At 41.3% G+C, this 15977-nt stretch overlaps 1 protein-coding gene across 4 annotated transcripts in view; it reads right to left on the bottom strand.

The window, feature by feature from the left end:
* The window catches only part of vti1a (vesicle transport through interaction with t-SNAREs 1A), a 202834-nt gene that overhangs the window by 56645 nt on the left and 130212 nt on the right, over positions 1 to 15977 (bottom strand). The gene's annotated exons all lie outside the window — the stretch shown is intronic.

Here is a 15977-nt window from a genome sequence, read left to right as displayed (position 1 = left end):
ACACTCATATCCAAGAATTGATTTACCTCATACTATTCCACGGTCACTGCTTTGCTCAGTGCCTTAACAGCAGCAGACACTACAGAAGCCCACATTCGTGTTAGTTGTGAAGAGATCCTCCCATGTTGTCAATCAAAAGTTGAGCTCCGTTCCTCTTTCTCGCTGCTCCTGCTGGAGAATCATACAAGAGTCCTGTATGGCGACAGCTGCCCGACTCCAGATCAAACACCACGCTGCCCTTGGTGTGACACAGCAGCCACTTCAAGAGCTACACAGTCAGTGATGTGAAAGCACTGAGAAACACCTTCACCAGGACAGAGGAGACAAGGACGACTACACCACCACCTCAGTGTCACACGCACACTGACCCTGCTGAATTAAAAACTCAGGAGAAAGTGACAGAATGAGACAAAGACCAAATCGGATCCCCCCCCGCCCATCTACGAACACCACCGAGTTAATAAAATCAACAAGCTAGAATGTGATATTATGCAGACGATGGGTGATCCCGTACTGTTTTAATTATATCCTTTAATCAGAATTTTTCAACTGAAATTCAAGCAGTGGTATAAATATTACTAAGTGTAACAGAGCTGAGGAGAGAGTTAGCCCATTCCTTTAAACTAATGCATTCCTAATCTAAAAGCATAGCACTTCTCCCCTGTCAGAACTGGCTTCCTCTGAAGCGTAGGCTTGTTTGTGCTGCTGCTGTGTGTGTGAGATTTCTCCAAAGCTAGCGCTCAGCACACACTAATAGGAGAAGGAAAGACACACGGAGTTTAGGTGTCACCATTATCTGTGTGGCTCTCAGCAGCAGGTAATGAGGCTGAGGCGTGCATGCTACAGGGGCTCATCCAGAGGTCTGTCAACAACCTATCAGCCTGACACACACACACACACACACACACACACACACACACACACACACACACACACACACACACACACACCTCTAAAGAAATGCATAAAGCTATATAGTTCTCACATTCATAGTATAGGCGATATTTATGCGCACACTATGGAACAATCTTAAGTCTTATTACCCAACATAGACACGATATGCTACTGTTTATCCCCGCTTCTGTAAACTGGCTAAATGTTAGATATACATTTTGTAAACCTCACTGTACACTATTCTATCCATGATGGGGTCCATATGGGCTGTTACAGCGATGGTAAACGTAGACAAAACAACTTCTCAATCAAAAGACTAAGAGCAAATATAAAAATTGTAAAAGTCGAAGGGCAAGAAGTGAATGTATCCCAAGTACAATAAAGACTCAGAAATGAAAGGAACACTTGCACCTCAAGGTGATGCACAGATTTTGGTTACTGATCATAAATTAGTGCCACTTTAGCCAAGAACTGTGCAAACATTCACGGAGAACTGCTTATTCCCTCACCTCTAAAACGTTACCTAGGTTGATAACTTTGATGCAGGCTTATCCAATGGAACAATTTTACTGCCTCTATATGATAATACACTGCCATGATGGTCAGTGATGTTTACTCAGATTATAAATGCATTACCACCCCGTCACCAGGGAGTGCCGCAATTTTGATTCAACACCGGTGTATAACTGATGATATGAACTAGTCTGCTAGTTTAGCTACAGTGATACAAATACATGATATAAACACAATGTAGCTAATGCTACATGAGATATACAGTATTTGTAGCGAGAGACATTCAGTCATTACCGGTTATTTTTTAGATTTTTTTTTTGGGGGGGGGGGGGGGGGGGGGCACACCTCTTAAACATGAAGCAATCAAGTCTTCAGTGGGGTTTGTTTATTTATTTATTGGAATTTTGGTGGGGCGGCACAGTGGTGTAGTGGTTAGCGCTGTTGCCTCATAGCAAGAAGGTCCTGGGTTCGAGCCCAGCGGCTGACGAGGGTCTTTCTGTGTGGAATTTGCATGTTCTCCTCGTGGGTTCCCTCCGGGTGCTCCGGTTTCCCCCACAGTCCAAAGATATGCAGGTTAGGCTAACTGGTGACTCTAAATTGACCGTAGGTGTGAATGTGAATGGTTGTCTGTGTCTATGTGTCAGCCCTGCGATAACCTGGCGACTTGTCCAGGGTGTACCCCGCCTTTCGCCCCTAGTCAGCTGGGATAGGCTCCAGCTTGCCTGCGACCCTGTAGAACAGGATAAGCGGCTACAGATAACGGATGGATGGATGGAATTTTGGTGTCTGAACAAGCATTTTCTTTTGAAATGTAGTGAGTAAAAATCTTCAATGACAAGTATAGGTACCTGAACTCTGTAATTAAGTACTTTAAGAAAAATTTAAGTACACTGCTCTTAACCATTAGGTAACAATGAGCACACCTATGTGTTTCTCTCTCAGTTACACATATCAAATCTGAGATACCAGTAATGCTGGCTTCTCCTGCTCTTTGAACCTGCCTGATCCATTCTGATGCCCTACTTCTGGCTGAGGTTCTCATCACTTCTGTCCTGTGAAGGATGACCCCATATGGACAGTCTAAAGATACACTTAGATGGCGGCTCTGGACATTTACAGTTTTTCTACGATGGCTTAGGACTACATTTGCCATGATAACTTTAGGACTGCAGTTGTCGTGAAAAGTTTTGCTCTTAAAGGAAGTCCACCGTACATCCATAATGAAATATGCTCTTATCTGAATTGAGACGAGCTGCTCCGTACCTCTTCGAGCTTTGCGCGACCTCCCAGTCAGTCAGACGCAGTCAGACGCGTTGTTACTCCTGTTAGCAATGTAGCTAGGCTCAGTATGGCCAATGGTATTTTTTGGGGCTGTAGTTAGATGCGACCAAACTCTTCCACGTTTTTCCTGTTTCCATAGGTTTATATGACCAGTGACATGAAACAAGTTCAGTTACACAAATTGAAACGTAGCGATTTTCTATGCTATGGAAAGTCCGCACTATAATGACAGGCGTACTAACACCTTCTGCGCGCTTCGACAGCGCATTGATATCTGAGCTCCGTATCAATGCGCTGCCGAAGCGCGCAGAAGGTGTTAGTACGCCTGTCATTATAGTGCGGACTTTCCATAGCATAGAAAATCACTACATTTCAATTTGTGTAACTGAACTTGTTTCATGTCACTGGTCATATAAACCTATGGAAACAGGAAAAACGTGGAAGAGTTTGGTCGCATCTAACTACAGCCCCAAAAAATACCATTGGTCATACTGAGCCTAGCTACATTGCTAACAGGAGTGACAGCGCGTCTGACTGACTGGGAGGTCGCGCAAAGCTCGGAGAGGTACGGAGCAGCTCGTCTCAATTCAGATAAGAACATATTTCATTATGGAAGTACGGTGGACTGTTCCTTTAAGTCTCCACCAATGAACAGTGGATAACTTCAACAAAATAAACTTCATGTTAAAACTATAATGAATTTCCTGGTTACACAGTTGCACTTTTGGAAAATATAAGACACACTTATAGAAGTAAGTTATTTACGATCGTGCTATCTGTTATCACCCAAATGAGGATGGGTTCCCCTTTTGAGTCTGGTTCCTCTCAAGGTTTCCCTCAGACGACGTGAGGAAGAGTTTTTCCCTTGTCACCATCGCCTCAGGCTTGCTCATTAAGAACAAATTTATTAGTTCATATGTTTAAAATCTTTTTTTCTGTAAAGCTGCTTTGCGACAATGTCTATTGTTAAAAGCGCTATACAAATAAATTGACTTAAAAATTTTTGCAATGCGTTTCTTACAACCTCTGGGTTCCTATGAACAGAACCAATAGAGGTCTGACCAACCAATGGTCAAAGCCAAAGTGGGCACAGCTTGTTTGGAGGGAGCCGAATGGTGGCGTATGTCAGCTCCAGACACTATGAGTGAAATGGTGTGAGACTTGAGATGCTCTACATTTCTGCTGTCTAAAATAAACCTGACAGGCCGCATTCCAAAAGAGTACTAAACACCCCACAGTCTAAAAAGCCTGGCCAGTCTCAGAGCACACGAGAAACTGGAGATGCACCTGCTCACACATTTAGACACACGCACAGGGCCACAAATGACTACTTTACATTTGTCCACAGAATAGATATTTGATTATAGATTGTTGTTCTGCTGCTTTTGGTAGCCTTCACGAAAGGAAGAGAGAGCAACAGACCAAAAAGAGCTGCTTTAAGCCCTTATAAGCTTCACCATGACAGAGGCACATACGGTAAAACCCCTTAATGCCATCCTCCATCATGACTGTTTATGAAGTTCATAAAAGGCTTTAAAGGTCACGTCAGCCGTGCTGAGTATACGTAGAGATACAACTGAAGATGAACACATTTTAATGAATGGATACAGATACAAATAAGAGGTTTACTATTTAGTTTTTTCCTTCAGTCATCAGTGGTTTGGCTCCAGTAGCTGGATTTTCCTCAAAAATCATGCATGTATTATAATGTTTTTTGTTTTTGCAGCAGCACTGTCTTCTAGTTTCATAGTGCATTCTGATAGTGTATCCAACAACATTTTTTGGAAAGTCAAAAATAAAGTAAATTGGAGAACATATTACATGGCTATTATTGTGAACTATAATCAATAGTTCCCCGATTTTTTTTTTTTTTGGGGGGGGGAAAAGAGTTATTGTTTTGAAAGATATTTCCTTAGCTTGCACGGTCACGTTAGACAGAAAGCTCGTCAGAAAGCTGCACATGGCATCTGGTTGAGACCAATTATGAACTTGAGTGAAACAGCTGAGGAACTGTGGAAGTTCAGGAGTTGAATACACTTCTGCACATTTTTTATTTGCATGATTGCAGAAACAAACTCAGTTCTTTGACTTGTTTGACATGAGTAAAACACAAGAACACCACAACCGTCTGGAATCATCTCTTTTGTCTTATAATCCAAGGCCCCCAAAATTTAATTAGCTGGTGGATCCTTAGATCTGTAGCACTTGTAGAGCTCGATGTACTGACTGTATACTAGCTTTCTTTCAGATAAAAGCTTAGGTCGAAGAAAGAAATGTACATTCAAATTTAAATGCGAGTTTGAATCAGCCAGTAAAGTGGTTATACGGAGTATTTAAGCGCTCTGTTTAAAGAATCTTTACACGAAAGCATTCTTCTTTGACCAGAAACCACAATCATCAGCTGAATTATACCACTTCTGGTTTTCCTAAAATGCATATTGCAAATTTTACGTTTTGCATAACCTAACATTTACATTTATGGAGCTCGAAGAGCTAAAGTTCTGATGGCTGACCGCCACACAAGACCAGCTCAAATACTAGATGCATGTTTACAAGTCTGTAAAGACTTAGAAAGCAAAGCCCTGTATGTATGTATGTGCGTGTGTGTGGTGCGTGTGTGTGTAAGAAGAGAAGCTTTGCCCCTGTCACTCAGCCAGACTCCTCCTTCCCTTGGCTCTAGTCTGGTAACAAGATTTTTCCCAACACGTCTCAGAACGAGGGGGAAAACCAAATAAATAAAAGAATAAAAAGAATAAGAATGAAGGAAAAGCACACACACTGAACTATAATTTGTTATATCATTCAGCTCCAATTAGAAATAATATTAAATCTTTTTGTTCGACTTCACAACAAGACTTCAAGAGGGCCCCCATGACTCTCTCCATGTGCATCCCCGCTCAGCCCACTGCTGCTCCTGAATCCTATTAATTATATGACCTACATAGCTGATAGTTAATATTCCAGACTGGGAGAGAGACTGCAAGCCAACAGTGTGGAAGTCTAAATCTGGGGATCTTCAGGACATCAGAGCTCCCCCGCAGCAGACGCTTTTTTTCTGGGGTGCTCTCTTTGATCTTTTTTCTCTTGACATTGTTTGCAAATGTCTGTTTAATGAGACTGGCAAACACAAGAACAGAGTCGCACACAAAGTTTTCAAACAGGCCTTCCTCCACCTACCTCCCCGTTCCATTATCAAGCCTTAACTACAATTATTCTCACTGCACTGAGACATAAGGTGAGGAGAGAAATCCGAGTGGAGCGAGAACCCTGACGCATTCAGTCCCACAGCCGCATCACCCAGGGACTGGAAGAGAAAACTTAATAAAACTAGACATATCAGGTGAAAATTCAAATTCGATCCAAATTGCTTGAAACTGCTCTCATTGAATTCAGAATTGAATGCTAACATACTGTACTTTTTACAGAATTAAAATGTTTATCCGTTCTTGAGATATCACAAATCAAAGATTGAAAAAATGGCTTAATGTTTAGAAAACTCACGTAATATGTATTAAGATCACATGGTCCAAAATGGGCCTTATTAACGAATGAGATCAAATGCTTTTTCTTAATAACTTTTTATTTTTCCAAGTTATTTACATGGAAATTGGCAGGCACATGGATGGTTGTATACTGAATACAAAGTTTGAAATATTCGTAAAAATAATGTATGCAAATTAGCACATCATTAGTATTAATTATGCTAATTAGGTAAACCATTAAATCGGAACACTCTCTTCTTTAAAGTTTCACCAAATGGTTTTATTTGTGCAATATAAAGCTGATCTTAACTCTCATTTATACATCACAAAGAAGGAGAAATCAATATTTAATTAATTATAAAATATGCAGAAATAAGCAGTGAATGTCATTCACATCTACCATTCTCTATAAAATAAAAAAGCCATGAAAGATTATTTCTAATACCCTCTTTATGCTCTTTAGGCCTTTGTATTTCTAAGTAGGGTCTACTAGTGTTCATATATAAAAGAATATAAATTATTATTTTGATTAATATTCACAGCTTTCAAGGCTAAACTCAAAAAAACTGCGTGAGCCACATCCAATAAACAATTCCATTTCATTTAACTGAAATTGACACTTTCATTTCTGACTTCTGTTTAAAAAAAAAACAAAAAAAAAAACCTCATTCCGACCAATAAGATCTCAATATTTTTTCAGCAAAACAACTGTGGTTATATTCTAAAATAGTTATTTATTTACATGAACCAGTTTGATTTGAAAAAATAAGTAGGTTAAGCTATGAAAATTCACTTCAAAGTTTCCCGTGAGGGCCGGCACGGTGGTGTCGTGGTTAGCGCTGTCGCCTCACAGCAAGAAGGTCCGGGTTTGAGCCCCGTGGCCGGCGAGGGCCTTTCTGTGTGGAGTTTGCATGTTCTCCCCGTGTCCGCGTGGGTTTCCTCCGGGTGCTCCGGTTTCCCCCACAGTCCAAAGACATGCAGGTTAGGTTAACTGGTGACTCTAAATTGACCGTAGGTGTGAATGTGAGTGTGAATGGTTGTCTGTGTCTCTGTGTCAGCCCTGTGATGACCTGGCGACTTGTCCAGGGTGTACCCCGCCTTTCGCCCATCGTCAGCTGGGATAGGCTCCAGCTTGCCTGCGACCCTGTAGAACAGGATAAAGTGGCTAGAGATAATGAGATGAGACTCCCATGAATCATAACATCAAAACTAGCTGATGGAAAATTTTGCTGAATACTTCATCAGAAACATCGAGTGTGAGAGAACATCCCTATAAAAGTTGTCTGATTGGTATCCATGAGCAATCCAGTCGGAAACTAATCAGAACAGAGCCTGACCGCTTTCCCATGACTTAAACAGCACCGGCAGTTTCCTGATGTCACGTAAGCAGAGTTTTTACTCTGTTGTACCAACTTCAACCTGCCATTACTCCCAAAGTACTGAACAGATCTTAACGAGATAAATTTCTTTGGAAAGCAGAGATGAGCTTTTTAATGACCGTATTCACGATAGAAAATATTCAAGAGTTAAAGGAGATATGCAGAACCTTTATTTTTAAATACATTTCTGAGTGGATAGTATCTCCAACCTTGACTCTTGCATGCTGCATAATTGGGAATAAAAAAATATCTATATTTGAGAGTTAAAATCGACCGCAAAGTTGGAATTCGAGCTGCCCCGCTGAGCCAGCCAGCCCTGAATGGGTGATGTCACAGCGGGAACCAGCGCTATAGACCAAAGCCAGACTCGGCAGGCGAGAGTGGTTGCAATGGCCTCTTCATTCGGATTTATTGGAGATTCTTCGGATTCCTCAGATAGCAATACTTCTGACTGTGATGGTCCTGAAATTGGAGTGTGGTGTACACGCTATTGCTATACATGTAGAACTGTATCAGTTCGAACCATCGGAAAGTGAATCAGATAGTAATACATCGGCCATGGAGGCCCCCACCTTACGAAATAAAGCCAGAGAACAAAGCCGTCTAGAGAATTGGATGGAATTGAACTGACCGTCTCATGTGATTCTCGTTAAAACAGGATAGGTGTTATAACTTACGCAACATACAGTTAGGTCCATATATATTTGGACACTGACAATTTTTTTTTAACCTGTTTACTGAAACATATTCAAGTTATAGTTATATAATGGGCATGGACATAAAGTCCAGACTTTCAGCTTTCATTTGAGGGTATCCACATTAAAATTGGATGAAGGGTTTAGGAGTTTCAGCTCCTTAACATGTGCCACCCTGTTTTTAAAGGGACCAAAAGTAATTGGACAATTGACTCAAAGGCTATTTCACGGGCAGGTGTGGGCAATTCCTTCGTTATGTCATTCTCAATTAAGCAGATAAAAGGCCTGGAGTTGATTTGAGGTGTGGCGCTTGCATTTGGAAGATTTTGCTGTGAAGAAAACATGCGGTCAAAGGAGCTCTCCATGCAGGTGAAACAAGCCATCCTTAAGCTGCGAAAACAGAAAAAACCCATCCAAGAAATTGCTACAATATTAGGAGTGGCAAAATCTACAGTTTGGTACATCGAAAGAAAGAAAGAAAGAAAGAAAGAAAGAAAGAAAGAAAGAAAGAAAGAAAGAAAGAAAGAAAGAAAGAAAGAAAGAAAGAAAGAAAGAAAGAAAGAAAGAAAGAAAGAAAGAAAGAAAGAAAGAAAGAAAGAAAGAAAGAAAGAAAGAAAGAAAGAAAGAAAGAAAGAAAGAAAGAAAGAAAGAAAGAAAGAAAGAAAGAAAGAAAGAAAGAAAGAAAGAAAGAAAGAAAGAAAGAAAGAAAGAAAGAAAGAAAGAAAGAAAGAAAGAAAGAAAGAAAGAAAGAAAGAAAGAAAGAAAGAACTGGTGAACTCATCAGTGCAAAAAGACCTGGACGCCCACAGAAGACAACAGTAGTGGATGACCGCAGAATAAATTTCCATGGTGAAGAGAAACCCCTTCACAACAGCCAACCAAGTGAACAACACTCTCCAGGAGGTAGGCGTATCAATATCCAAATCTACCAGAAAGAGAAGACTGCATGAAAGTAAATACAGAGGGTTCACTGCACGGTGCAAGCCACTCATAAGCCTCAAGAATAAAAAGGCTAGATTGGACTTTGCTAAAAAACATCTAAAAAAAGCCAGCACAGTTCTGGAAGAACATTCTTTGGACAGATGAAACCAAGCTCAACCTCTACCAGAATGATGGAAAGAAAAAAGTATGGCGAAGGTGTGGTACAGCTCATGATCCAAAGCATACCACATCATCTGTAAAACATGGCGGAGGCAGTGTGATGGCTTGGGCATGCATGGCTGCCAGTGGCACTGGGTCACTAGTGTTTATTGATGATGTGACACAGGACAGAAGCAGCCGGATGAATTCTGAGGTATTCAGAGACATACTGTGTGCTCAAATCCAGCCAAACTGATTGGTCGGCGTTTCATAATACAGATGGACAATGACCCAAAACATAAAGCCAAAGCAACCCAGGAGTTTATTAAAGCAAAGAAGTGGAATATTCTTGAATGGCCAAGTCAGTCACCTGATCTCAACCCAATTGAGCATGCATTTCACTTGTTAAAGACTAAACTTCAGACAGAAAGGCCCACAAACAAACAGCAACTGAAAACTGCTGCAGTAAAGGCCTGGCAGAGCATTAAAAAGGAGGAAACACAGCGTCTGGTGATGTCCATGAGTTCAAGACTTCAGGCAGTCATTGCCAACAAAGGGTTTTCAACCAAGTATTAGAAATGAACATTTTATTTACAATTATTTAATTTGTCCAATTACTTTTGAGCCCCTGAAATGAAGGGATTGTGTTTAAAAAATGCTTTAGTTCCTCACATTCTTATGCAATCATTTTGTTCAACCCACTGAATTAAAGCTGAAAGTCTGAACTTCAACTGCATCTGAATTGTTTTGTTCACAATTCATTGTGGTAATGTACAGAACCAAAATTAGAAAAAATGTTGCCTCTGTCCAAATATTTATGGACCTAACTGTATATGTACATGCATGCATTTTCACTGATAAAACATAAAAGGCTAGTTAAATAATCAGATGAACTGAGACAATCACATTCTGAAGCAAATCAAATAATCTTATACCAGTAACTTAAATACACAATACAAGTTACATGTATTAATCTAAATGCAGGTAAACAACGAGTGCTGCTGTTGTGATGTAACCAAATGAGAGTCGCGTCTTACCCGCCTGTGTTCTCGCTTCTTGAAGGCCGAGCTTGTGGCAGATTGTTTGGAAACTATCTGACTTTCAGTTCTTCGTTCATTTGCTTCTTTCGCGCAAGAGTGAGATATCGCTGCCGAGGCAAGTGTATCCAGTGGAGAAATCGGACAACTGGTCCACTCATTCTCCATACGGAGTACTCCGCCATTACTGCTCAGCTCACACTCGGAAGAACTGGTGCAACTGAACCTACTTTCCTTTTCTTGTAGTTTTCTTCTCCTTTAATTGTTGGTAATGCACCCTCTTTCAATACGGGCTTATAGCCAACACTCCTCAACAGATCAGAGGTCTCATACGAGTCATCAGTAAAATGCGCAAAGCAGAGTGTGAATTTCTCGCAAAACCCGTCCAAATCTTTGCAGTTTGAACATTCTTGGGCCATGAATGCAATGTAAATCCACTTTCTGTTGTGTTGCTGCACCCGCCAGCAACACATCTACGTGGCATGGCGATAAATTAGCTCAAAATGGAGGATCGAAGTTGCAGTCAGCTCTGTGTTTTAGTATAGCGGAAATGGCGATGAGACCGATACACTTCCTGCAGTGACGTCACAGATGTCAAGGTTGTTCACTCAGACCGCTACCTATACGAATCATTTTAATCGTAAAAATTACTGTATTAGATTTATTGTTAATGCTTAAAACGATTCCTATGCCATTCTTGAGGTCTCAAGGCATTTATAAACAAAAAGTGAGGCCATGGCTCTGCGTATCTCCTTTAAGCAACGACGGATTTGGAAACTTAATTGTGCATGCAGACGCTCATCTTTCACAGCACAGCCAGCGAGTGTCTGATATGCCAAATAAAACTATTTGTGCAATCAAGTCTAAGATTCAGATGAGAGAGACGGCTGATAAAACTATTTTGCTTAACATCTTTAGATTCAAGGATGATGGTCTCTGAGGTGGCTCAAGTAGGACTTCAAAACTTCAGCAATCCTGGAAGAAATGTTTGGGCCAACATGCTCAACACAATACAAATAAAAAGGAGTAGATTTGTCAAAAAATACATAGATATAAAACTGTAATAAAGTAGAAATATTCTTACTGTACCTAGCTAACACAAGAGAAGGTGTTGCAGAATGCCTGACCCAAGTTAGAGTATTGATCCTTCAGAAACAACTCAAGTAAAAGTACCACTTCACCCAAAACTAATTTCAATCAGCAAATATCGAGTGAAAAATATTTGCGACACAAACTCAGAACGATGCTGATAATGATTATAAAAGACAAGATCAAAATCATTCATTCAATGTACATTTCTGAATACCAAACTGACTCGTATGAACATTCTGTCCTCTGTTAAATAAGCTTTTATTCTACACAAACTATCCGGACAGCCAGACTAACTTTGAAAAATGAATTTGGATTTGAATGCGTTCTAATACAATGAGCCTATAATGTATCCTGCCACAGACAGGGCAGACATGAGCAGTGGCACTATGCTGTGTTTAAAACTAATAAAATCCTGAGAGAGCGATATTATTCACCCCTACACTACCATTAGGCTGAAGCCCAATATTGGGCACTGCTACATCGAGTATACTCTCTACAAGTGGTGCTCTAGAACCTATATGTAGTGCACTTCATGTCTAATTGAACACCACTGGGATTAAGCCACTGAATAAAAATGTATACGACCGTTCAAAAGTTTGGGGTCACCCAGACAATTTTGTGTTTTCCATGAAAAGTCACACTTTTATTTACCACCATAAGTTGTAAAATGAATAGAAAATATAGTCAAGACATTTTTCTGGCCATTTTGAGCATTTAATCGACCCCACAAATGTGATGCTCCAGAAACTCGGAGGCTGTCCACACGGCAACGGATTCAGGTGAATCTGATAAAATTGTTTATCGTTTCGGCCTGGCGTCCACACGGCACCGGCGTTTTGGGTGCCCCAAAACGTTATTTTTTGAGAACGGGTTCCAGAGCGGAAAAATCTGGCAACGGCGCCGTTGCGAAGTCGTCTGGATGAGTAGAAAGGATTTGTTTACGATGATGTCACAACCACATGACTAGAACAAGCAGCACTCTTGCTGTTTTGTATGAACCACTGCATTGCATTCACTTTTGTATACAGCTTTTCTTTTAAATAAACAAGTAACTGAACCATTTCTTGAATTTCTTTTTTTTTTTTTACTGGATAAGACTGCTTTTCAAAATGTTCACACACAATATAAAAAGTTATGTAAATTATATAAAAATGCTTTTCAAAATGTTCACACACAATAAGAAAATTAAGTTATATAAAACTATGCACACTAATAAAACTAATTTGTACACACAGAAGGCACGATTTCCTCGCGTAGTCGCAGCCATCTTCTTGTTGTTGTTGTGTGTTTGTTCCCGAGAGTGCTTCACGCCGGGTAGAAGAAGGGGTTTATGCGCATGCGTCCTACTTCTTCTATTGTTCTGGTGTCTCCGATGGGACCGTCTTACAGCGCACGTAGAGGTGTGGCATGTGTATTGCATCGTTTTCAGCAAGCGTTGCGTTGCCATATGTACCTGATATTTTACTGATCCGTTGCCCATGTGGACGCGATTTTTTTAAATAAAATCTCGTTGCCGTTGTCGTGTGGATGTAGCCTCAATCTGCTCAAAGGAAGGTCAGTTTTATAGCTTCTCTAAAGAGCTAAACCGTTTTCAGCTGTGCTAACATGATTGTACAAGGGTTTTCTAATCATCCATTAGCCTTCTGAGGCAATGAGCAAACACATTGTACCATTAGAACACTGGAGTGAGAGTTGCTGGAAATGGGCCTCTATACACCTATGGAGATATTGCACCAAAAACCAGACATTTGCAGCTAGAATAGTCATTTACCACATTAGCAATGTATAGAGTGGATTTCTGATTAGTTTAAAGTGATCTTCATTGAAAAGAACAGTGCTTTTGTGCTTTTCTTTCAAAAATAAGGACATTTCAAAGTGACCCCAAACTTTTGAATGGTAGTGTAGCACGAGGAGCACATTTGAATATAAAACACAGTAAAAGTAAATGTAGTAAAATGTAAGAGAGTAATTGCAGTATGTTAATGCCTACCTGTGAAGGTGGAGGTTAGACCTAAACAAACACGCGTGTGCACGCACGCACACACACACACACACACACACTGATCTCTTAATCAGCATCCAGTCAGGCTATGGGTTTCTCTGAAGACTGGCCTGGCTGCTGTAAGCCAGAGCATGAATATGGAGCTCTTTTGCGGTGCGGGGCTTGCTTATGTTTTCTGTCTGATATCTCTGGCCCATTCCCATTTCAAAGGGAGGTCCACCCAGGGGTTTGACTTTTTGATCTGGGTTGGCGACAGACTCGACCACCTGCATGCTCTATCAGGCGCTGGCTTGGCACGATCCCCTGCTGACCGCTCAGAGTAGAGGAGCTGGGCACTGAGCACACTGTGGCCTCTCTCTCTCTCTCTCTCTCTCCCTCCATTTCCATTTCTCTCACTCTCTCTGAGAGGCCTTTGCTCTCATTTTGTGCATTTTTGAAAATTTTGTGCATGAGCGAAAACCGAATGCGTGTGTGATGGCTGGGATGAGTCAGTCTCTCTGCAGACGCTGAACGCTGCTGCCATTTTGCCATCTCACAATATTCTCTGAATGAAACCAGGTAAGGAAAAACATACAGGTAGAATGATGACTTGAGAATGTTAGAAAGAAGCCATGGCCTAATGGTTAGAAAAGCAGCTTTGGGACCAAAATGTCGCTGGTTCGATTCCTTGGACCGGCAGGAATGGCTAAAGTGCCCTTGAGCAAGGCACCTAACCCCCAACTGCTACTCTGGGTACGTAATACGTTGCTCTGGATAAGAGTGTCTGCTAAATGCCTGTAATGTAATGTAATGTAATGTAATAAAGACAAAAGATCTGCTAGACTGAAAATGTGTCTAAATGGGCAAGATGATTAACTTCTATCAACAAACGTCTAGTGTAGTGTCAGAAACGTAGTCGAAGATTACGTTTAAATCAAGTTCCACAGTGCATTTCTGTTCCTCACCGATTTCTTTGAAGGACTGATTGAATTGAGCAACTGGGCATTAAACCATCAGCCATCAAGGCAAATGTTTTAATTGATATGATTACTCTTTAATGATATTATGATTTCTATAAGCAGGCATTAGCATTAAAAGTTAATGGGATGACTGTGACCATGACAATATAATTAAAACCCTCAGGAGTTGCGATGCTCAAATGAATAATTTACAGTGAGAGTGGGGGGAGGAAGGAGGGTTACACGGCTCGACACAGCCATGACGGAAAAGAGGAGAAGGAAGACGTGCAAGACAGAAGCTCTGCTTTCCCCCTGCTGGCATTAATGCCTTTGATTACAGGCCACACTATTAGTGCAAAGTATCTGGGTTGTGTCCCTATTAAACCCCGAGCCTTTTGGGATACATGCTTACTGTTTGATGCAGTGTAAGTGTTCCAAACAGAGAATCTACAAGAAGTCTGGCAGCCTCTGAGAAGGACAGCACACGTCACATCTCCTTGACTATCTTTAACCTTATGGAGGAATAAGACTGCGTGCAAGCCCACGATGCACTAATGGCTCGTTTGCTTTGGGTTAGTATGCTATTAAAAGGAGCGTGAGTATATGGAGACATGTACACATGCCTCTTCAGAGTGGTAAACATGTGGACTTGCGTGGCCCTCTCTGGCTCCATGTTATAACAATATTTACAACTTCATATCACGAAACGGTAATGTTGTCCTCGTTGCACAGCAATGCCTCTTGAAACCACCTCCCGACAAACAAATCCTGGCGTGTGTGAGTGAGTTTGTGTGTGGAATCTCCAGAACATCAGAGTTTGTCGTAGCAGTGGAGTCAAGTTCACTACTTTCCTTGGTTTCACATAAAAAGCACCTTTGCATGGCAATACATGGTATGAATTACAGCAGGTTTGAAAATGGATGCGCTACTATGCAAGCGAATTACAGCATTTGGGGTGGTGGGAGGGGGGGAAAACACCACACACACACACAACACCCACACACCACTGTATTAATCAAAAATGCCAGACATTTAGGAAGTCTGCAGTGAGAGAGTGAAGTGTGTGTAATGTGCGTGTGCGTGTTTCCTCATTCCTCCCGACTATAAATGACATTGAATAGCAGTGCGGGTTTAAAGAACGAGTGCTTAATTTGCTTGCTTTCAGAGAGCCAGGAGCGGGGAAAAAGGCGTACAGGGCCATCATGCAGAAAGGCAGCAGGCACGAGCATGGCAGCACATGGCAAAAAGCTCATAAATCCTGATTTGAGCTGGCCTGAGCCGGCAGCCACGCTGTGCCACTACATTTCTTAAATGCTATGTCTGATTAAGTCTTCCCATTAGGTGACAGCTGAACTTTAACATTAATATGATAATATTGAAATAAGTGGTGTTATTTACTTAGCGCCGGGGTGGGATGGAGGGAGGGGGGGCAGCCGAGGGAGGCAAGGGGTGGGGTGGTGGTGGGGGGGGGGGGGGATGATGAATGATTTCTGGACAGCTCCTATGACACCAGGCAGCCGTAGCCTCTCTAATGAGACTTGACAAAATGGAGACATACGCAGAAATATTGGTTACAGTCTACGT

Source organism: Neoarius graeffei, chromosome 14, assembly GCF_027579695.1.
Source record: "Neoarius graeffei isolate fNeoGra1 chromosome 14, fNeoGra1.pri, whole genome shotgun sequence".
Classification (NCBI taxonomy): domain Eukaryota; kingdom Metazoa; phylum Chordata; class Actinopteri; order Siluriformes; family Ariidae; genus Neoarius; species Neoarius graeffei.
This window is presented reverse-complemented; position numbering and strand designations above follow the sequence as displayed.